Here is a 24571-nt window from a genome sequence, read left to right on the forward strand (position 1 = left end):
AGAGCTAAGATGGAGGGATGGGAAAGGATAGTGTCTCACAAAGAGTAGGAGATAATTTATTCTAGAGCCAGATGTGAGTGAACATGACTCAGGGGCAAAGTTCTCATCAGCCAGTCAGCCTTGTAGAATTTACCCTGGGTGTGGCTTTGTTTCTGGTAATTTATGTTCACAATGATAAGAGAACAAAGTATGAGGATTTGCATGTATGTGAATGTCATGATTTAGTCCATTATTTTGTATGTTAACTTAAATAATAAAGAAAAAGAAAACAAGTTCCATTAAAAACCAATAAGTAAAAAGAATATTAGAGGCACGGAAGCCTACCAGGTAGAATTCTTTCCCCCTGCATCTGCATGGACCCAGGACATTGGGTATAAGTGAGGCTGAAAGTTTACTCTTGCTCTTCTTCCAGTTTCTTAAAGTCCCCTACACTGGGATGTCAACTAGTTTTGGAATTGTTCAGGTCTTGTTTAAGCAGTCATGTTGTTAAGATTTTCACGGGTGTTACTTCCCTGTTATAGCTAGGAGGTACAGTCTAACAGCAGACTTTCTGGTTCTCTGGCTCTTACAATCTTTCTGCCAAGGGAAAGATAAGAGTCGCATGTTCTCTCTCATCAGAAATTCCTCGCTCTAATCTTCAGATATGAGTATATAAACCACAGTAAGTACACATACCAGGAATGTAAGGAGGGATCATCAGGGGATGAATGGGAGGCTTTAGAGAGCTGCTATATCTGTGAAACACAACAATGACCAGCATGGGAAGATATCCCTATAGCTTCAAGAGTGGCACTCATACCTTGGTGGCAACCAACAGCTGTCCAATTGGATTCTAGTCCTACTTAACAGAGGGGAAATTGTGCCTGGTACTGTAAACCTAGCCAATTTGGCTAGTGAGGCTATGGGGGGATGTCAGAAGAGAACTCACTATCAGCACTTTCCTAAACCAGTATAATTTTTTAACAGTATTCTAAATACTTATCTCCATAGCCAAAGCTAAGTATAGAATTCATCCTTCATCAAAGAAGCTTCCTCTTTGCAGCAAGAGACTATTAAAGAAAGTCTTAACTACTCAAAATACAGAGAACAACTCCTTAGAGTATGTGGTGATATTGTGTTCCCCAAAATATTGTGCACCGTAATAAACTTATCTGGGGTCAGAGAACAGAACAGCCACTAGATATAGAGGCCAGAAAATGGTGGCACACATGCCTTTAATCTTAGCATTCCAGAGGCAGAGATCCGCCTGGTCTCTGTGAGTTCAAAGCCACACTGGAAACAGCCAGGCATGGTGACTCATGCCTTTAATCCCAGGAAGTGATGGCAGAAAGCAGAAAGGTATTTAAGGCGTGAGGACCAGCAACTAGGGCTGGTTAAGCTTTTAGGCTTTTAACAGCAGTTCAGCTGAGATTCATTCTGAATGAGGACTCAGAGGCTTCCAGTCTGAGGAAACAGGATCAGCTGAGGAATTGACAAGGAGAGGTGGCTGTGGCTTGTTCTGTTTCTCTGATCTTCCAGCATTCACCCCAATACCTAGCTTCAGGTTTGTTTTAGATTCGTGCTACAAGAGTGTGCAACTCCAACTGATAGGTCTACAAAACAAGTCCCGAACCCAAGGAGCCTCTGTCGTTTTGATGCCATCAAATCTTTCTACATGCTGAGCCACAGAATCGGTATATCCTACTTTGCTTCTTTATTGATGCAAAAAAATAAAATCCATCATGACTAAAAACAACCTTGGAGGAAAGTATTTATCCTACCAATCTATCATCCCATAATTGAGGAAAAACAGGCCAGCAACTCAAGGCAGGGACCCAGAGGCAGGGACTGAAGCAGAGACCATGGAAGAACATACTGGCTTGCTCTCAGGCTCACATTCAGCTACTTTTCTTCTAAAACACAAGACTACCTGCCCATGGGTGGCACCAGTCATGATAGGCTAGTTCTTCAAAGAAAATGTCTTCATAGACATGCCTACATGTTAATCTGATGAATGCAATTCCTCAACTGCTTCCTATTTCCAGTGTTTCTAGTTTGTATGAAATTGACTAAAACTAACCAGCAAAATACATAACCCATGAGAGTGACCTCACCAAATTGAGAACTGAGGCAACAATGGCAGGTGTCACAGTCCTCTACATTACTAAGCACAAGGTAGGCCACTTGAATCAAGCATAATAAGGTTTAAATGAATTTAAATGAACTTCTACTTTTGGGTTTGTCTCCACGTGACAGGCAATCTCTAGAATGTCCCTTGTTATCCTTAAGTGTAAGCCAGACGCAGTGATTCCCTTCTAAGAAACAAAGAAGGCAAAATGACAGGATGTCACCACTGTGATTAGGCTGCAAAAGGACTTTGACTCTATTTTCAACCTTTCTCTCTGTGTGTTGTCTTATTCCATCCAAGGAAGGCAAACTTTAAGTTGTAGCCTGTCCTATGAAGAGACCCATGTCACAAGGGTCTGAGGGAATAGCTAATAAGGAACTAATATTCTCAGTACAGCAACACGTGTGGCTGATATGAGTAAGCTGCAAGCAGATCTTCAGACAGCTGAACCCTGAGATGCTGGCTCTGAATGAAGTGGGTGGAGCTTGCATTGAAGTGTCCTAATGAGCCTGGAGTCAGAGGACCCTGCTAAGATGGACCCAGAGTTCTGGCACACGGAAACAGTGAAATAAATGCATTGGCTTTTGAAAAAAGGAGTTTGTTTTGTCAGGTCTGTGAGTAAGTGGAGGTGGTTGCTCTGTTATAATCTTACTGGATTTTGTTTTTCCTTGCTTGGATCTCCTTTGACCTGTAATCCTCCTGTCTGGCGCAAAGAGATATGTGTACAAGGCCTGCAAGGAAAACCTTTGGTCTACAGAGATGTGGCAGGCAGGAGAGTGCCCTGGTCTATGGAAGGGCAGAGGATTAAACCCGAGGTTATAAAGCAGTTTTTCTGTCCCAACGAAAGGGAGCTTTCATTGTTTCTGATTTCATGATTTGAAATTTCTAAGATTTCATTGGAGAGAAATTTGTCAATTAAACAGCAAGTATGGAAAGTGCTGGCCAATTTGTTCCTCCAAGAGCAACACAAGTCAGCACCACTCACTCCCTGAGTCCTAGTCCTGGGGAGTAGATGACCAGCTTGACCTCTGTCGCAGTGTTGATGGGAGGCTCATTTGTGATGCATGCAGCCTGTAATCCTTAGCCCTGGGTCCTCAGGGATCCTTGCTTACTTCATTCATGATTTCACCCAGACTCCCAGTCCTCCTAGCCCTGCTGCATACACCACCTCCTCCTGGCACCACTTCCTGCTCTTTAGCTCTGCTGACATTCTTTTAGAGCTCCTTATAATCACCTAACATATTTTATATTTGAGATTTTTAATTAAAAATTAATAAACTAACCTATTTTCTATCTGGCACTGGAATATAGCCTCTGAGATGCTAATGACTGAATTTGTCAATAGTCTATGTCATCTGAAGTTAAAAAAATCACCTGATACCTAAGGAACAAAACAAATCCTCTTTGAGGAGAGTGACTGAAGCAAGGAATGAGTGAAATGAGACAATTTCTGCCCTGGATATATTTAAGGTGATATTCTAAAACAGTCTGTTCTTATTGAAGTCATCTTGGGTAATGAACAATGGTAAGAAACTAAAACCTTACTTTGGGAGAAGTTAACCCACAGCTTCACTTACATTCTCTTTTTAATTTGGTTTTCAAAAGAAAACACTATTAAGATGTAAAAGCAGCTGTCACTGCCCTCCCACACTCCCAGGCACTCCTATTATTACTTTGACTTAACCTTGAACACACTGTGGTGAGGTTCCCATGCAAAGCCCGAGGACAACTCCCACTGCTTCCCTAGCCCTGTTCGTGGTGTCTAGAGAGCTTCCAGAAGGAACTACACGAAGCAGAACTCAGAGACGAAGGAGAAACAAAGTCAGCCCCTCATGTTTTTAAGAGGCTGTAATGTGATGCTTGGTTTTGTGACACAGTTGGGATTCTTTCGTTGGGTTTGAGAGGCAATTTCTGAATAATTTATTATAATATGAAACCAAAGAACAGCAAACAGTGCTTGCTAATTGCTCCTCCTTCAAAGGAGTATAAATTGATTCAGGGGAAAAATCATTTTAGGTATAAATTACCAAACTTCTGAAAATGGTTTGAAATAATTTAAGATCAGGTAATGCATTTCTAAGTGCGACTGTGTGTATAAAGCTATAAATTGCTAACTGAAAATTTCAAGGTAGAATTTTAAAATTGCAATGAGAAAACGCTCTAGTTTATCTTCTGTGACTTTTCCTTCATGGAGAAGGCATCTACCTGCTGTGTTTTCTTCTACATAATTAGTTCTCAAGGTGGAGCTTTTTAGCAACTCAAACAAGCCAGTTTCTGATCATCATCTATAGAAGAGAAGGTCACCTTTCCCTTGAGCATGTGTGTGCAACAAGCCACTGAGAGCTGCCTCCTAGTCTCAATGTTCAACCTTCTCCCAAACAGGATAAGACTCAGCAAGAGTAGCACCTGTCCAGAAATACTGGCTACTTCCTATAGGGTTGTTCTCACGGGATGACAGCTGTATGTTCTTATTGGCTCCATTATGCCATCCTAGTTGTTAAACACTTAAAAATGTTACTTTTGCTATAGAATTGCATTTTCTTTGGATGCAAGTGACCCAAGAGACTCTCAAGACTCAAGATGTAATCTCAGCTGCAAGGTTGATTTAGGATGGACAGTGATCTTAGCTGGACTAATCAGGACTCTCCAACAGTGGTTGGGAAGTTGAAGTCTTAACTCTATTTCTCAAGGATTTGTTGAAGTAATCACATGAGGGTGAACAAGAATAGTGACTACTATTCTTTAATGGCTTGAGGTGCATGTGCAAAGTGGAAGTCTGAAGTTATTTTGTCAGTATGAGAAGAGTCTGAGTGGGGGTTGGGGATTTAGCTCAGTAGTCAAGCGCAAGGCCCTGGGTTCGATCCTCAGCTCCAAAAAAAAAAAAAGGAGAAGAGTCTGAGGGAAAACCAGAGAGAGTCAGGGACCCAGAGAAGGACAAAGCCTAGAGTACAATAGACAATTGTAAGCAGAGTCCAGTACAAACTGCACGTGAAATTCACCTTGCCTCTGAGCTTTATAATCTTATAATTACTCAACAATGTAACTTTGTGCAACAAAATTATCTCCAGCTGATAGATCAGGATATCACCAAAGAGGGTGGTGATACTACTGTCCAAATAGTGTCTTTGGAGGTGCAACAATTTCATAGTGAAGACATGCAATTGGAAAAGTGACTATTATTTCCCAGTCACTTTACATTGTTATGAAATTCAAGGTTCAAAGCAGTTTTGTGAAAGTTATCTATTTATCAGAGAAGCCAAGTAAGGTTCTGGAGAGAATGTACTTCCAAGATCATCTGGTCAAATGATCAAACTAGTATTGAAATCTAGGACACAGCTGGCTGATACCCGCAACACCCCGTGCTATGCCACCTCTCAGCACATTGAGTGCTATAGCTGAATGGCTGGAGTAGGAGCTTGCCTGCCACACTGTTGAGTTTCTGATTTCATTTAAGAGGGCAGCAGATATGTCACAGCATAGATGCCTAAGAATGTGTTGAATCTTATACATTTTAGGAAAGGTGTACTAAATGCTCCTAAAGCAACCTATCTCAGATAATTCTGGACCATTTGCAAAGTCCTCTGAGGCCATCCGTTGCTCTCTTTATTGTGCCCTGAGCTTATTTAAGAACTCTATCTGTCTCCTTTATAAGACATCTGACAAATTTGAGGTAAATTTTAGCCGTTTTTACGTTGATGAAGTCATTGAAGTGGGGTGGCAGTGAGGAACTCAGGAGGGAACACTCCCATAAAGATACCGAGGAGGTACAGGAAGGAGGCTGTAAAATCACGTAGCAGGAAAAGTCGGCCATAGCTCCAAGGGTTTTTTCAGTGGGTGCCTTCTCAAGGGAATGTTACAATCTGAAGGACACATAAGAGTTCAGATAAAGATGTGGATTCAGACAGCCACGACTGTGATAGAGAGTGTAACTTAGAGATAATGTTTATGTGTGAGCTCTGCCTTGACTGGTGTGAAGGAGCAAGGAGCAGAGACAGAGGGCTATGTCAAGTATAGGAAGCATGATTTAAGAGGTGGAAAATTACCAAGGAGTATGGGCCAAGGGAAAGCTGAAAAACATGTTTGTTCTTTCTCCAGAGTGCTTCAGTTCTTCTGTAATCTGAATTTACCAGGTCATAATCGTCTGGGAATAAAACAAGGAACAGCAGGCCAGAAACTTTTCTGGTTCAGCTTTTTCTCATGTGTATCGGAGCAAATGGCATGACTGCTTCTGCCTTGGTCATCAAGCTTGTGCTTGGGTCCAAGATGCTCCATTCAAGAGGCACATGAGTTGGGTTTCTGTTTGGACACAGGCTGTTCCGTGTCAGCTTGGTGGTATGAAGTCGGCTCTCAATAATGAAGTGAAGTAGAAGAAGGTCTTTCTATAGTATTTACCAAGTCAAACCAAGTGACTGATTTGACTTTTAAAAGGAGTCCAACTTTTTGCATTCTGTCCTTAGAGATAGTATGTCACTATATAACTCAGACTAACCTAGAACTCGCTAGCCCAAGCTGGCTTCAGATTGATGATCTTCCTGTCTCTGCCCACAAAGTGCTGGGATTGAAAGCCTGAGTCACCACAACCACAACTTCATAAAATGCATTTTTCAGGTTATGGTTCAAAATCCTTTCTACTGACAGGCTTTATCCCCCTTTCCCCACCTCCCACCACTATAGTCCAGCCAAAACTAAACACTGATTCCCTATTTCTTTAACATTTATCATTGTTTCAAACTCATGTCTAGGAATCACATTTCTTAAAACTCAATCTGCAGAACACCACCCCCTTGAGTTCCTAGGATATCACCATCGGGCATGAACCCCAGGACGTTTGCACTGTGCTATGTCTGAGATGCACACAATTGATAATCTTACGAAGTTAGAAAGTACTGTACCATATTTTTACTTCATTGTTGGGGTAGAATTGTATTTTCAAAAATTCTACTGTGCAGATCTTTTCACTCATGTTAAACCAGACAGAGGCAACATCAGCCACAATAGGTGCAGTGATTCAATTTACGATATTTGAGTTTCTGTGGTTTGTTACAAAAATATTCTAGTATCACCTCAAAAAAAAAAAAACAACAGGAATTAAAACCCCAAATTATCTTATGTGTTATTTTATGCTGACACAGGTAACCATAGTGAGGATAGATGACTTGGTTGAAATTTTAGAGCCCAATAGCTCACGGAGATTAAGAGCCAAATCTCTCACCTGGCTCTATGCTTTATGTCATATTTAATATTTCTGTACTATTAGGGAAACTTTCTTAGAAAATGTTTTCATATGCCTCTTTGAATAAATACATTAAAATGAAAACATAATACTCATAAACTCAAAGTGGTTTTGGATACCTGCAAAAAATCAAGCCAGCCAAAATCCCAGCATGGATGGTGGAGAAGTTCATGAGGTTTCACCCCTTACTAAGAAACTCCTGGCAGTTGATTATATGCATGGAGAGGGAGATCACTCTTTTTGGGGGTATGGCCATTGGTAGGTTGCCCTTGCCCCAGTAGATGCTCCTATACCCCCCCCCACGTTCATGCATCACTAATCAGATTTAGTGGTTTATTTTAAAGAAATAAAAAAGAGGACATAAAGTGAGGAGGGGATTGTTACAGAGAGTCTGGGGAGGTTAAAGGAGAGAAATGGGAGAGAATATAATTCATAGTTCATTGTCTACAGGCATGAAATTCTCAAAGAATAAATTCTTTTAAGCTATAATATTGAAGGAATACTAAAATAGAGTGTAAAATGTCTCATTTTCTAACTCAAATTGAACTCAGTTCCCATTTAGAAAGATCCCAGTGATATGCCAGTTTAATCCTTGACATTGGCTTTCTAAAGACTGCAGATACCAAATATTTTTAGATTTTACAACGGGCTCCAAGAATCACACATGTGAAGAATCAGATGATAACTCACAGCAAAGTCAGTGTGGCTTAGCAAGAAAAGCTATGAAGAAATAGCTTCACACAGCCAGCCAGGTATGTGTGGAAACACACAACAATTAAGTAGCACGTTCTGGAACAAATGCTTAAGACCAACTGTGGATGGGAAAGACTGGAATTCCAACATGTTGCCACCTACCCATCGGTCATACATTCTCAAACAGCCTTGGCACACACTAAACAGAGACCACAGCTACTTCACTATGCCTAAGAACATTGGCCAGTACCAGTGCTCTGACAGGTTTTGAAATGGCTTCCTTGGAGACTTCCAGATATCATCATTCTTGGTATAGAAGGCTGAATTTACATACTCAAAGACAAAGGTGATGATTTTACATTTTAAGAAAGAAACCTTGAAATCACTTATAAAATGTATTTAGGATATAAAATCTTAGCTTCCACGAGCTCAAAAAGTTGTGTTCTCAGTTATTCAAGAATATCTTGGGCAAGAGCTGTAGATCAGTTACTAGAGTGCTTGCCTGGTATGTGTGAAAGCCTGGCTTGATTCTCAGGACCTCATGAAGCCCTCTGTGGTAGCACATTCCAGCACTAGGAGTTCATGCTCATCCTCAGCTATATAGTAAGTTCAAAACCTACCTAAAATACGTGAAACCCTATCTCAAAAAAGTCTATATAAATTTTATATTCAACATGTCCATTTATGCACATACATATATTCCAAGAACCTAAGGATTTTTATTGATATTGCATCAAATCTATACATTACAATAGAAAAATTCTTTCCACAGTCTCAAATCTTGCAGTTCGTAAACACAATGACAGGGTGTATTTTCTTCTCTGGTGACTTAGAACTTGTTAATACGTCTGTGGTGGTTTTTGACTTCTGTGCAGTTATCTTGCACTCTGTGGATCTATTTCCAAATGTTCTTATGCTGTTTCAAAAGAAAATTTTTTAATTTTAACATTCTAAATATTTGTTGCTATTATTAAAAATAGGATTAATCATTGCTGATACTGATTTTGTATCTTGATAAACTAACTTAGCAATATTTAAAAAGTTGGTCAAAAATTCTCCTAGAATTTTCTCTATTTAATATCATGACATCTGAAATTTACAGAGTAGATCTTTATTGTTTTTCATTATTTTATTATACTCATACGAACTTCAGAATTGAAGCCAGGGTCTTGTGCTGGTCTTGTGCAAGTCTTGTGCATGCTAGACAAATACTCTACCACTGAGCTGTTGCCCAAGCCTGGCAAATAACTTTTACGTATAGATACATAGAGAAAATAAGTCATAGGATTGTTTTTCATTCATGTGGGGGTATTTGTAAGGAAGAGTACTAGACTCTCACAGCATTGCCCAGATAGCCTCTAATCCTGGGTTCTGTTTGGGCTCATGACCCTCATGAGTAGCAGACTCAGCAGCATTGGTGTCACTATACAAGGCAGGTGAAACATGGTTTAATCACAGTGTTTTGGTTCAGATATTGAGTGAGTATATTTCTCAAAGCTTCATGTGATAAAATTTAATTCACATTGTGAAGAATCAAAAAAGTGAAACCTTAGACTGACCATGATGCTTAGAGGTAGGACTTTGGGGAGGTAATTTTGGTGGTGTCCAATTATTGAATTCTGTGGCTTTATAATGACAGGGAGAGACATTAGAAGATACACACACACACACACACACACACACACACACACACACACACACACACACACATACACACACACACATATATGATTTCTATGTCTGCCATGCAATGCCTTGAGTCACCCTGGAACTTTCCTAGTATGAAAGACATCACTAGATGTGACCCCCCTCAACTTAACAAGGCCAGAGCTGTGAGCTAATGTTTACTTTATAACTCACCTAGCTAGTCATAATGTGGTATTAGCAACAGAAAGTGGATTAAGACAGTCCTGACAAATTGATATTTTTTTTTTCTGAGAAAAACTTCACAGGTCTGTTGTGGAATATTAGTTTAGCTATGTAAAGGTGTATTGCATTTGTTTATGTTGCAGAATAATTGTTTGACTATGTAAAGATGTGTTGCTTTTTACCCTGCCTGCCTAAGGCATCTGATGGGTTTAATAAAAAGCAGAATGCAGAGGAAGGATAGATGAGGCTGGCAGGCAGATAGAAAAGTAGAACTAGCCAACCTGCCAGGGGCCAGCCCGCTGGAGACAAGTCAGAAAAAAAAAAAGCAAGATGGACAATACATAGATGAGGTAAACAAGCCTCAGGGAAACACATAGATTTATAGAAATGAGTTAATCTAAGTTAAAAAAAACTAACTAGAAACAAGTCTAGGCTAAGGCCAAGCATTCATAATTAATAATAAGTCTCCATGTCATGATTTGGAGGTTGGCAGTCTAAGAAAGCCTGCTACAGAGGGCTTTAATGCTGAATTTGGCTTTATCATATTGTAAGTCATCAAACATAAACTGACATTGTGATCAGCCATTTGATAATAGGCAAAATGATTCCCAGAAGCATTGATATTCTTAAAGCTAAAAACAGAGGTAGCAGAGAATGCAGGATTCTTACATCTCAGAAAATCAAGACTTTTTACCCAAATTCTTTTTTCATAGAGGTTTCAAGATTTTCTTCGGAAAGATGTAAAATTATCCACATCTGTGTGTGGTGATATGGTGTTTCCCAAAATATTGTGCACCCTAATAAATTTATCTGGGGTCAGAGAACAGAAAAGCCACTAGATATAGAGGTCAGAAAATGGTGGCACACATGCCTTTAATGCTAGCATTCCAGAGGCAGAGATCTGTCTGGATCTCTGTGAGTTCAAAGCCACACTGGAAACAGCTAGGCATGGTAATAAGAGCCTTTAATCTGAGGAAGTGATGGCAGGAAGCAGAAAGGTATTTAAGGTGTGAGGACGAGGAACTAGAGCCTGGTTAAGCTTTTAGGGTTTTGAGCAGCACAGTTCAGCTGAGAGGCATCCAGTCTGAGGAAACAGGATCAGCTGAGGAATTGGCAAGGTGAGGTAGCTGTGGCTTGTTCTGCTTCTCTGATCTTCCAGCATTTACCCCAATATCTGGCTCCAGGTTTGTTTTTATTAATAAGACTTGTTAAGATTCATGCTACATCTGTGAACTTGCAAAGTTAATAATTTATTGTTAATTACAGTGCTATTTAGTAAGTCTTGATACACAGTCATGGAGTTGGGAGAGAATTTAGAACAGGCCCCAGGAGTGACAGCCTAAGAAGAGCAGAGGGTGGTAGGGTTAGTTGGTACAAAAGGGCCCTGAGACCTTCCTTAGGGATCCATCAATATCTCAGTTTTCTTTGTTTCTTCTCTGACTCATTTTCTTTCCCAGCCAAGAGACAATTAATCTAGCCTCCAGAATAAAAGACCTGACCCCTCAGAGTCACCATACAACCTTTGGAGTATACTTTTTATATTCTGAGTTCTTCCCTATACTCTCTTGAGAGACAGGCCCCAAGATTTACTCCTGTCTCCATTGCATCATGCCTCCCCTCAGCTAATGAATTACTATGACTGAATTGGTAGGAAAGCAAAAAAATTAGAGTGAAGTGTTAAGTAGAAAACCTCAAATCATATTTCAAAATATCAGTCTCGCCAATTTATTTAGAGTTCCAAAGATAAAAATGGTTCAGGAATAAATATCGGCAAGTCATGAGCAAATAAATGATGTGCTGAAATAAAATGTGGTAAATACTTATTGTAAATGCTCTAAAATTAATGAAGTCACTTTATCTAATAGCTCATTTATTACAGGGAAATGAATGTGTCAAAGTTTCTCTTACTCTGTCAAATTATGTTTTCTAAGGACTATTTATATGTAGTTCACATGACACTACCTTGGGCACATTAGTGAGGAACACGAGTGGAGTTTTGGATGAGTACTTGGCAAGTTTTTAGAATTATTATCAAATTGTCTCAGACTGACTGCACACACTGTTCTTAGAGTGTTACATTAAATATATAAAAATAGAAAAATGAATGATAAAGGTATATTTTACATCTTGTATATTCCTTTTTGAGTATGCTCACACGTAAATAGTTTTCATGGTTTAAAATTTATTTTAAAATAATTCATGTCTAGATAAATTTGTAGAAAGAATTTATTTCTCTCATGGAGGTTATCGGAAACCAACAAAAGTAAAAAGTAATATTCAGGCCTGGTAAACTCTTGCTCCTCTGTGCTCTTCTCTTTAGCTATCACCAAGCTCTCAGGGTCATCACTTCCTGTCACACACTGAGCTATAAGCATCACTGTGAGGGGCGACTTTATTGGGATGCTGTTTCAGTGTTATCTACTCTCAGTATTCTACCCTGCTACCATCAAGAATCTGAAAACTGTGAGAATCTCTCCCTTTTCCTCCTCTCTTTTCCACCCTTTCTTCCATTATGTACAATGCAACCAGCAATTCATCTCCCTTAACAAGTAATTTACTTTTGATTGACACATAATCATACACACTTATAGGTACTAAGTGACATTTCAATAGATGAACGTAATATATAATGATCATACCAGGGTCATTGATTTATCAGTCGCTGCAAAAATACTTCTTCATGTTGAAAATACTCAAAAGCCTCTCTACTAGCTATTTTGAGCTATTTAACAAATGTTTGTCAAACCTAGTTTTCCTGGAGTATTTTTCCTATTCACCTATATCCCTGTATCCACTGTCATTCCTCTCAACCCTTTCTCACCTTCCCCAGGCCCTGATAACCACTACTTGATTCAATTCTTTAAAATCAATAGCTGAGTCTCCACATGGAAGTAAGCACATGCAATTTGGTCTCTCTGCCCTTAGTTCCCTGAGCATGCTAGTTTCATCCACGTTACTGTAGGTGAGGTCATTTAAATGGACTTAATAACTGAATAGTATCTGTACTACATTTCCCATATCTATTCACTTGTTGGTGGATACCTAAGTTGATACCATTTCTTGGCATGGTTAACAATGCTACAATAAATATTTATATGTGACCATCTTTTCCCTATACTGCTTTGACTTGCATTAGCTATCTACCCAGCAGTATATAAATCTTTCTAAATAGGGATTGGGACAATGGCACTTCCTTACTTAAGACAAGTTTTTGTTGCATCTCATTGCAACCCACTGGTAAAACATCAAGCCTTGTCTTTTTCACTCAAAGCAGAATTAGGTGTTCTTATATACTCTTCTTAGAGTCAAGAGTAATTCGACTTTCTTTCTGCATAGGAAAAAAAAAATTGTGTTGTGTTGTGTTTGTTTGTTTATTATTATGTTTCCATGCCTGGGTATAAGTGCTAATGATTTTTGTTAAATAATGGCAAATTGAACAAATGAGTAGGATTTTGTTAGTTAGTATTGGGGGCGGTGAGAAGCTGCACCCCTCCCTGATGTGGAACACTACTAGGGGAAGCAGGCTCTTTTCATCCTAATCATAATCCTCTAGGCAAAGCTGACCTCTGACAGGTTAGAAAAGAAATCACAGGTTAAAGTTGCAGAGTCATATCTTTAAAATGTAAATAGAAATTTCTAAAGAACAATTATAAAATAATATATCCTTTCTTGTTATCCCTGAAAAAGCATACAGTGGCCCAAGTGCTGAGCCCAATTATGTCTTCCTGAAGCTTACCCACCTGCTTGCATCGAGAATGCTTACTTACTATTGTAGTGGGTAGCTGTTCCAGCTTTGAACTGGAAGTACTATCCCCAGTGAGGCTTCCCGTAAATGTCATGCCTACCTATGGCCTGCCCCTGAGGCAGGGCCAAGATGGAAGCCCTTAAGACCCAAGATCCAGATGTGCTGGCTCTCTTGGTTCCTGGTGATCCTGGATGCTGGGTGGTAGACCAAGCAGAGTTCTCCAGAGAACACCACTGGACTGCACTTCACCTCTCCTGGATCCTGTAACCAATCCCTTTACTTGCTGCAAGTTACCCCAAAATAAACCTGCCTTTTAACTACATAGAGTTGCCTTAATTAATCCCCCAATATACTATGAACTTTAATTCCTTTAAATGGAGCTCTGACTGCTGAAGACCTCCAACTTAATAGGCTTTTGGGAACAGCTACTGTCTGGTCTTTCCCTGACCCGCTGCAGAGCAGTCCCTTGGCTCACCGGAGGCACACAAGAGATCTTGTCTACACTGAGCAAGGCAACTTGGGTACCTGTGATTATGTATCTTTCTATTGAAAATAAAATTTTCACTATCTAGACTGTCATTTCTTTTTAGAAAAAAAATAATGAAGTCCTGTTAAGCATCTTATGACTCCAAACCAATACTTTGACTGAGAGACATAAAAAACACACAAAAAAACCCCAAACAAACAAAAAAAACCCCAACTTTTTATTTTTCTCTCTTAGCAGCTAGAGTGAGTGGGATTATGTGCTTTTCTTCCTTTTCATCCAAATCTCTGAGATCTGAGGAAACATGTAAGGCTACATCAGAGCATAATTCTGAAATCATATAGAAAGAACAACATCACAGTTTTAAGTGTGTCTATGAGTAACTTCTTCATAGTCATCTCAGAATCTTAGCTCCTGAGGAGACAAGTTTTTCCCTTCAATATGTGGTATCATCTCCACTTCAGACAAAAACAGGGAAGACACCTGCCCAAGGTGGGATAAGCAACTGTAAACTCTTTAGTTACAGTTACCACATGGGGCCCTCAGGAAAGGACTCTCTACATACACAAGGCTTCACTGCTTAGAATGTCATTCATGTAAATACCACTGTCCAGAAATTAGCAGTCAAAGTTTTTACAAAAAATACATGACAATCTTTTTAATTTTTTAATTGTATTTTAGGTTTTAAGATTTTTTAATGTGTATTTTCATGAGTCTATGTGTACAGGCCCACAGAGGCCATAATAAGGCCTAGAAGCCCCTGGGGCTGGAGTTTGAGGAGGTTGCAAGTCATCCTATGTGGGTGCTGGGAGTTGAACTCAGGTCTTCTGGAAGAGCAGAAAAGCTCTTAATGGCTCAATGTTTTGTTTTTGTTTTTAAATACATATATTTTAAATACCTCTGGTATTTAAATGCCTATGGTACTTAAAATATTTAAATACCTATGCTATTAAATACCTATGGTATTTAAAATACTGATCATCCAGGAAAGGAAGAAAACAAACCTACAAACCAACAGGAAATAATCAAGAACGGGAGCCCAGGTGAAGATACTTCAGTTAAATCTCAGGCACAGGGGTCAAGAGAAAGAAGCTCATTTGCAGGAGAAGAGACAAAAGACAAACCTGGAGCAGGGAGAGATTCCCAGGGAGAAAGACTAAACAGCAGGAGGTTCCAGAGCACACGGGATACCACCGCCATGCTCTCCTCAGTTGGTCCCCTCTGCATTCTGCCATCAGATTTTGGTTTCAATTCCAGCTGCCTCTTTTAAGCCATTTTCATCCTGAATGGAACCGTTTCTCTGTGTAGCTTCAGATGGTGCTTCTGTCCTTGAAGCATTTCCTGAGGTCTGATTTCAACTGTTCCGATCCCAGGTGCCCTTAATGCCAACCATTAATCAAACTTGTACATCCTTGTCTCCCATAGAGAGCTAGACAGTTTGTTTACGCTTGTCTGGAAGGACTCGCTGTAATGATAAGGCTGAGCTTTGATTGCCTCCCAAATGTGTAATCATGCCTTCCACAGTCCACAGCGCAGAACAGCAAGTCTAAATTAAAAAGAACCGCACAATACTTTAACACATTCCTAATCTGTAGTTTTAGAGATTCATATAAAAGCCCGAGAGAATTAGCTAATCTTAAGAGATTGAATGACTTGTCCTAGAAATCTGGCATATTTGCAACACTTTGCTGTTAATTTTCCACTTAATTGGCTTTAGAGTTGCTAGCCCATCTATTTATAGTTAATGGCTTGCTCTGTGTGTATCCATAGCTGTCTTCTCTTTGTATAAAAGTGGGCTTTCTTACCTTTCCATGGGTAGCTAGCTGTGAGAGACACATGTAGGCAATAGCCACTTTATCACTCCTCCTGACCAAGGTACCCAGTAACCCACCTGGGAAAGGAACACGTTTTTGGTTTTGGTTTGTTTGTTTATTTTTTGATTATGATACGCCTCCTGGCAAGTTGGTTTATTTAATCCTGCTTTGAATATCTTGATTATGGTCCTCAGTAGATCAAAGTATTTTTAGAACAGAAGCCGTCCTTGATCCATTTTGTTCTCCCATAGTATACCTGGAACAACACACAGATTTACAGCCACTTGGTGAGTAATTAAAGCTTGTGGAGTGAAACCAGATTTTTTTCCTAAGTACAGAAGAAGCAGTAAATTAATGAGACTGAGCCCTCTGAACCTTTCCATCCTAAGTTCTTGCTTTAGTATTTAGCCCAGAGTCATTTTTCACAGATACAGCAATTCACGTTGAGAGGAAATTAATAATGTTGAGAGAGCTAGGCAAAAATTTCTTTTAGAAAGGAGAATATGCAATTGATTTTTCTCCACATGCTGAAAATACAAGTCTTCACCAAAATGCTTTGGGGCTTTAACTGCAGCAGGGTTCCCAAGAGGCACAAAAGGTAATGAAACTTTCCTGCTCCAAAGCGGGTAGAAAGGTGGCCTTGTGCCTTGCCTCTCCCTCTGCACAGTGTGTGTTTGTGACTATATTGAATTTACTAGCCTTCAAACTATTTATAAATTGTTTGTTTTATTACAGGTAGAAAAAAAGGGCCAAACAGAATAATCGATGCACTCAAAAGGTTGACGAGGTTCTTGACTCCAAATGATTCAGGGGATTTGTGATAAATGTTTCTTGCTTATCAACACATAAAAACTAACATACAATCTCCCAGTGAACATTCTTCTTCCTTGAAAAGACCTTTCAATCAAGAAGTAGTAGCCAGTGTGCTGTGGGATGTTCTGTATGGCAAATGTGTTGCTAATTAGTCAATAAATAAAACACTGATTGGCCATTGGCTAGGCAGGAAGTGTAGGCGGGACAAGGAGAATAAAGCTGGGAAGTGGAAGGCTGAGTCAGAGAGACACTGCCAGCCGCCACGATGAGAAACAGCATGTGAAGATGCCGGTAAGCCACGAGCCATGTGGCAAGGTATAGATTTATGGAAATGGATTAATTTAAGCTGTAAGAACAGTTAGCAAGAAGCCTGCCATGGCCATACAGTTTGAAACCAATATAAGTCTCTGTGTTTACTTGGTCGGGTTTGAGAGGCTGTGGGACTGGCAGGTGAGAGAGATTTGTTCTGACTGTGGGCCAGGCAGGAAAACTCCAGCAACAAATGGCGTCCAACGTGGTGGCAAGAGTTACCACCTAAAAACTGAGAAAAAAGATTCTAAAACGGAGCTAAAAACAGTTCCTAATTGTCTCTCTCAAATGAGTGGCAGCTGCTGGTTTGAGCTACTGGTGGGTTCCTTGCATGCGAGCTCAACCTGCCATATGGCGGGAGTGGGGCCTTTGCAAGTGGCACTTTGAGCTGCATGGTGGATTTAGCCTTTGCTGGTGCAGAGCAAAAGGGGAGGTTTCTGGGCTACACACTGCTTGGCTAAAAGCATAGACCCCCGATAGCTCCCAGAGCTGGCGGTAAACCATGGCCATGTTGGGAAGCTGAGGTGGGTGGATCCAGCAGCCACAGCTGCTGCAGTTTAAGGCAATAGATTCACAATAAGACAGATTCAGATGTAATAGTTTACAATGTGTGTAAAATATACGTAGGCTTGAAAGAGACAAAAAAGATGATATATAGAGTTATAGAAACAAATACATAGTTTTAAAAAATAAAGTCTTTAAAGAGACAGTAAAGGTAGTATAAAAAAATAAGCCACGTAAAAATGGATATTACACAGAGAATCTGCATTGTGTTGTCTTTGGGACTTTTAACTGCAGAAAAATATTTGATTGTAAAAGCTGTTGAGTTATGCCAAAATGTATATTTTAAAGGTACCTTGACTTCAAAATTTGGATATAAGGATATGTTACTTTGGAAAGGAGACTCTGCTTTTGTTTCCACAGAAAGCCAGAGGCTATGGATTTGTTCAAGATTAAGACACATCAGGTTTGACCAGCCAAGACCCCCTGAAAGGTCTCCTATGACACCATGGCCCAGATGATCCAACATCCAGAATGGTTTCAAGGCAACTGGCTCAGACGATGCAACCTCATGGACTATTCCATAATCCTAAAATTTTCTTTGTTTCCCCATAAGATACAGCGCCCCCCTCCAGCAGGAAGTAGTAAGAGAAGCTACGCCCAAATTCCCAAATTATATGTAATTTTACTTTAAGGTTAAAACCTTCCTTTTTGAAAAAAAAAAAAAAAAAAAAGGGAAGTGCTGTGGGATGTTCTGTATGGCAAATGTGTTGCTAATTAGTCAATAAATAAAACACTGATTGGCCATTGGCTAGGCAGGAAGTGTAGGCGGGACAAGGAGAATAAAGCTGGGAAGTGGAAGGCTGAGTCAGAGAGACACTGCCAGCCGCCACGATGAGAAACAGCATGTGAAGATGCCGGTAAGCCACGAGCCATGTGGCAAGGTATAGATTTATGGAAATGGATTAATTTAAGCTGTAAGAACAGTTAGCAAGAAGCCTGCCATGGCCATACAGTTTGAAACCAATATAAGTCTCTGTGTTTACTTGGTCGGGTTTGAGAGGCTGTGGGACTGGCAGGTGAGAGAGATTTGTTCTGACTGTGGGCCAGGCAGGAAAACTCCAGCAACACCAGTGTCTTCTGCTGGGTTTCAGAATCACTGAATCATTCCTAGGCACATCAACATTCCACTCCAGGAAATGGAATTCCAAAATGGCAAGAGTGGCCTCTTGGAGGAGATCAGAGAGCAAATCACCACCCAGTTTACCGTTCAGTTGCTTTATAATTTATAAAAAGTATATATATTTATTCAGTAATGAGTAGATGAGAAATGTGTCAAAATTAGATATAAGTGAATATGATTTTTGGGGATTACCTACTGAGTAATTTTGTTTCTACTTATAAGTCATGTTGTTTCTGCCTATTCTCTATAGAAAAAAGCATCTGTAGCTACTGAGGGAACACATATTTACAATATCTTGTTTTAATCTTAATCACCATCTATTACTATTCTAATGTTGATATGGCATATTTTTAGAGATTTCTCTCTCTTGTAAAGGGTGTTTGCTGGAAGATGGTACAGATAGGAAAACAACAGTGAGTTTCAAGTACAGACTAAATTGCCTAAGATTCAAGTTTACAGTGTGTATAGTGAATTAAAGCTTCTAGGATTCTTCTAGAACCTTTTTAGATATATGTTAAATGGCTTTTTCACTTTTCATGTATTCTTTTTACACTGTGTATGAGTGCCGAGCAGAGATGCTCAAAATTCCCTTCCGGTTAAGTCCCTGGGGATGTGACAGGCATGACTTCCAATGAAGAAGGTATTCGTGAAGATGGTGCTGCTTTTCAGCTAATGGGACTAAAGAAAATCGATTCTGGTTCCATGACACTGGGTAATCTACCATTGCTACATCCAAAAATATTGAGACAGAGACCATATAAATATACACAAGGTAGCAAAACATTCACAGCTTCAAGCCAGCTGAAGATGTGGCTCCAGGTTAAACACTTTCTGCATAAGCCCAAGATTCCCCCAAACAAAAGCTGGATGCAGCAGATGAAGTATCTGTAATCCTAGCACCCACTACCAGGAGATGAGAAGCTGAAACAGGAGCATCTATAGATGCTGCGTCCTCTTTCCTCTGATTTGCTTTTGAGATGTACACAGCACAGTAGAGGATGGAGGGATTCAATACAGTCCCTGATTCCTTCATGAGGAAAGTCTTACTGTGACCAATGCATCGACCTAAGCACAGAGTTAGGAAGATACTTGATTGGCATTCTGGTACCATCTCCTGTGTGATGTGACAGACAGATCACAGTGTGCAAACCTCACAGTTGATGTTATCCCTGAGTTAGTGAGGCAAAACAAAGTTAGATTCTGGAGTTTCTTCTTAGATCAGGTCTCTAGACCCTCATAGCCAGAGTCTAATCTCTTACAAAAACAACAGATGAATATATTATTTCAAAAACCATGACATTGATTGATTTTTGTTGTTTTTGTGCAAGATTATCTTGGTTAATACAGACTGTTAAGAATAGCAAGACTCTAACCTGCAAAGACAATAAATAGTATGGTCTGGTGATCTATAAACTAAAGTTTTTAAGAATTTCAAAAAGTGGAAACAGAGGCGAGCATAAAGAGAGAACTTTAAATCATAAATCAGTGAAAGGTAAAACTGTTGTGGAATATTATTTTGAGATGTATTACATTTGTTTATGCTGTGGAACATTTGTTTAATGATGCAAAACTATGTTGCATTCTTTTATGTTCATTTGTTTAATGCTGTGAAGCTGCATTACTTTGCCTGTCTAAAGCACCAGATTGGTCTAATAAAGAGCTGAATGCCAATAGCTAGGCAGGAGAAATGATAGGCAGGGCTGACAGGCAGAGAGAATAAATAGGAAGAGAAATCTGGGAAGAAAGATTGAAGGAACAAGAAAAGGAGGAGAGGAGGACATCAAGGGCCACTCAGCTACACAACCAGCAATGTGGAAAGAAAGAAGGAAAGAAAGAAAGAAAGAAAGAAAGAAAGAAAGAAAGAAAGAAAGAAAGAAAGAAAGAAGGAAAGGAAGAAAGAAAGGAAGGAAGAAAAAAGAAAAGAAAGGAAGGAAAGAAGGTAGGTATATAGAGTAGAGAAAGATAAAAATCACAGAGGCAAAAGGTATACACTGGATAATTTAAGTTAAGAAAAGCTGGCTAGAAACAAGCCAAGCTAAGACCAGGCATTCATAAAAAAGAATAAGCCACCATATGATTTATTTGGGAGCTAGGTAGTGGACCCAACAAACAACCAAAGAGTAAAAAAAAAAAAGCAACATAGAACAAAAATGTTATGTTAAGCTTAACAAGTGAAAACCAAAAAAAAAAAAAAAAAAAAAAAACACTTGAGAACTTTAAATGCAAAACACTTAAACACAGAGATGAGGTCATCAACATCAGAATCCAGAAGAGTGAGAATAAAGTTGTCATGTGCATTCAGAGCCCCCAGTAGCATATGATCAGAACTGAAGAAGCTGGAAAAGTAGAACAGCAAACAATATAAAATGAAAAATAAAATGACATAGATCAAGGAAGGTTATGCATACAGTGCTTTTTACAAGAACTACAGATTTAATAAATCCATGAGTTAGGTTTTTAGTGAAACAACTGTAAAAGCAATAAAATCACAACCATAAAAGAAATAAAATGAGAAACCTAATAATAAAGCATACAAAATACATAAAAGTCCATTAATGCAATACTAAGGCTTTTTTAATTTAGAGGAAAAGATAAATTAACAAAACTAATTTTAAAAGATTGTTATATCTGATTAGAAAAAGTCATGAATTTGTAAAATCATTGAACTATAAAATCCACAAAATGTACAGGAAGTCAATATTTATTGTTTGCATCCCAAAATCTATGAATTCAAAAGCATGGGTACATCCTTACTGAAATACACAAAACCAAAGTACCTATTCCAGCTGGACTCCCTCAGTGAAGACATCTGAGTAAATACAAAAACATGAACCAATCACAAAATGGAAAAAAAATCAATCTGTTCAATATAAAATACATTGACAGAAGATGGAGACATATTTGCCATAACCATATCAAAACCAGCAAATAACACAGACTTATATCACAGTCACAAAGCCCAGGTGGAATCTTGTAGTTTCTACAACAGACATCTAAGGAAACTTAAGTCTGTAGACAGTGGGCTGTTTTAAAAGCTGTTAGTCCAACAGAGTAACATAACATCGGGTTTACCAACCACATTCCAGAGCAGGTGCCGTGTTCAGTAGATGGCCAACACAATTCAGACTCCATGTTTCTCAGCAGCTTTTTCGTTTTGTTTTTGTTTAAAGTGAGAGAAAGAACATCACACTGGGTGGATGGGGAAGGGGAGGATCTGGGAGGAGTTGGAGAATGGGAAGGAACATGATAAAAATATAGTGTATGAATTTCTTAAAGAATACAGTTTTTAAAAAGGAAAAAAGAAAAATTAAGACTCACATTAGACACAGACGAATGGATAATTAATGCATCAAAAATACACATGTCAGAAAAGGACCAAAGTATAAAAGACATTGAAGAAAGGTTGAAATTAACCCCTTATCAAAATATGCATTTCAAGAGAGAATAAAAAAGAGTGAAAATCATACATGTCTTAGTTTCTTCTCTTGCTCCTGTGACACACATGCCCGACAAAGCAGATTTAGGAAGGGTTGGAGATAAGCCCCTCACGGAGGAGAAGGCTTGCCAGAAAGAGCTTGAGGCAGCTGGTTTCCTGGCACCCACAGCCAGGAAGAAGACAGAGAGACCCAGTGCTCAGGGGTTTTTCTCCTTTCTGTTCAGGTCAGAACCCCGGCCTATGAGAAGGTGTTGCTCACAATTAAGGTGTTCCTCTTACTTCCCTTAATCTAACCTCGAAAATCCCTCACAGGTTTGTCTGGAGGCTTGCCCTCTTGCTGATTCTAGATCTTGTCAGGATGACAACTAATACTATCTATTACAAGAACTTTAAAAACTACTTGAGAACTTTCTACAATTACTAAATTGTTTTAATTAATTAATTTTACATCCCGGCTGCAATTTCCCCTCCCCCCTCTCCTCTCATTCCCTTCCTCGCCTCCCCTCTCTACCCACTGCCACTCTTCTGTTTCTATCCAGAAAAGGGCAGTCCTCCCCCGGACATCAGCAAAACACGGCATAACAAGTCGTAGTAAGACTAAGCGACTTGCCTGTATTAAGGCTGGGTAAAGCAATCCAGTATGAGGAAAAGGGTCACAAAATCCAGTAAAAGAGTCAGAGACAGCCCGTTCCCACTGTTAGGAGTCACACAAGGAAACCAGGCTCCACAACTGTTGCATATATGTAGAGGGCTTAGGTCAGTCCCATGCAGGCTCCCTGGTTGTCGGTTCAGTCTCTGTGAGCCCCTGTGAGCCCAGGTTAGTTGATTCTATGGATTTTAAGTACTTAAAATGTTCTCTCAGTAATGACTAAAAGAAAATTTTACTTTGTTCCATATTTTGTGGAACTTATAGATGAAGGTATCTAATGAAATGAGGAGAAAAAAGCATCGATGCCAGAACATAAAGTTACAAAATGAAAAGAAGCTAACAACAATTTGACTATCAGCAGCCTCTTGAAAGCTAAAACGAGTGGAATCTGCATAGCGATGAAGGTAAAATAATTGTTTTTTTTTTTTTTTAATTTATTTTGCAATACAATTCAGTTCTACATATCGGTCACGGATTCCCTTGTTCTCCCCCCTCCCGTCCCCCTCACCTTCCCCCCAACGCCCCCCCCCCCCCATTCCCATCTCCTCCAGGGCAAAGCCTTCCCCACAGACTGAGGTCAACCTGGTAGACTCAGTCCAGGTAGGTCTAGTAGGTAAAATAATTGTTAACCAAAATTCTGTACAGAAACAAAGTACATTCCTAGGATGAGAGCATTTACAGCTAGCGTTGAGAGTATATGCACTAACAGATGCCCAGTGTCACTACTATTAAATAACTGAGCAAGAAACTTTTAAAAGCTTGGGTGAATTTCTAAGTGCAAATTCAGAATAAAAATATTAATTAAAAACCTGCTAAAATATGATAGAAATAAGATGTCATTCATAAAAAATAAAATATTCATGAACTCAAGAGTTGATCAAGTATGTGCTATTCAAGAACGTAATGGAGAACTTAATTCATATGTGAGAATCTGTTAAACAAGTGAATTATGCTGTAGAATGATGAATTGCATAATTGATGGTGTTGGGACACTTGGCTCTGTATGGAGAATTTCAATGAATTATGTTTCATTATATGCAAAAAAAGATCAAACCAAGATGGATTCGTAATCTGAACATAAAATCTTTCAAAATTTCAAAGAAATGTAAAAGAATGTATTTGTGGTGGTATTTGGATAAGGGATAATTGTAAAATATGACACAGAAACAGTGATCTGTAGAAGAAAGAATAAGTCTCATTAAAATGTAGACATTCTGCCAGTAAAGTATGTCCTAATAATAAAATGCCACATCAAAGCACTGCCTGTAACTGGTAATATATTATCATGTAAACTATACTAAAACTTCTAACAATCCATAAGACGCCACCAAGACAGGAAAAAATATATAGAAATGTTCAAGCCATATAAACAAAAATTTTATAGATGAGAAAATCCACAAGCAAATAAATATGAAAGCAATAAGCAATTTTATTAATAAACAAATGTACACGATAATATTAATGAGATAGCAATTATCTTAGCAAAAATTAGCAAGTTTGACAATACATTGATGAATAACTAGGAATATCTTAACTCACAATTTGCTGGTTGGTTATAAATTATTACTACAAAGAAATTTGGTAATTCATTGTAAAGTTTTCAAAAGTGTAAAATTCAACTTAGCAAAATGCAATTTCTATGGTATTTTTAAAAATCTTTATGGTATTTCCATATGGTACTTAAAAGCTTCTCCCTAAGCATCAAAGGACTGGTGTACATACAACCATCAAACAT

General features: G+C 39.0%; 1 long non-coding RNA gene across 1 annotated transcript in view; it reads right to left on the reverse strand.

Annotated features, from left to right (window-relative positions):
- LOC128105822 (uncharacterized) overlaps positions 1-15667 on the reverse strand; it is a 30824-nt gene extending 15157 nt beyond the window's left edge. Inside the window, exon 1 of the long non-coding RNA XR_008216508.1 lies at positions 15256-15667. This is a non-coding gene — a long non-coding RNA (uncharacterized LOC128105822). The remainder of the gene's footprint in view (positions 1-15255) is intronic.
- Positions 15668-24571: the final 8904 nt, after the last annotated feature.

This window comes from Peromyscus californicus, unplaced genomic scaffold (genome assembly GCF_007827085.1).
Source record: "Peromyscus californicus insignis strain IS unplaced genomic scaffold, ASM782708v3 Scaffold_9__1_contigs__length_137607984, whole genome shotgun sequence".
NCBI classification, from domain to species: Eukaryota; Metazoa; Chordata; class Mammalia; order Rodentia; family Cricetidae; genus Peromyscus; species Peromyscus californicus.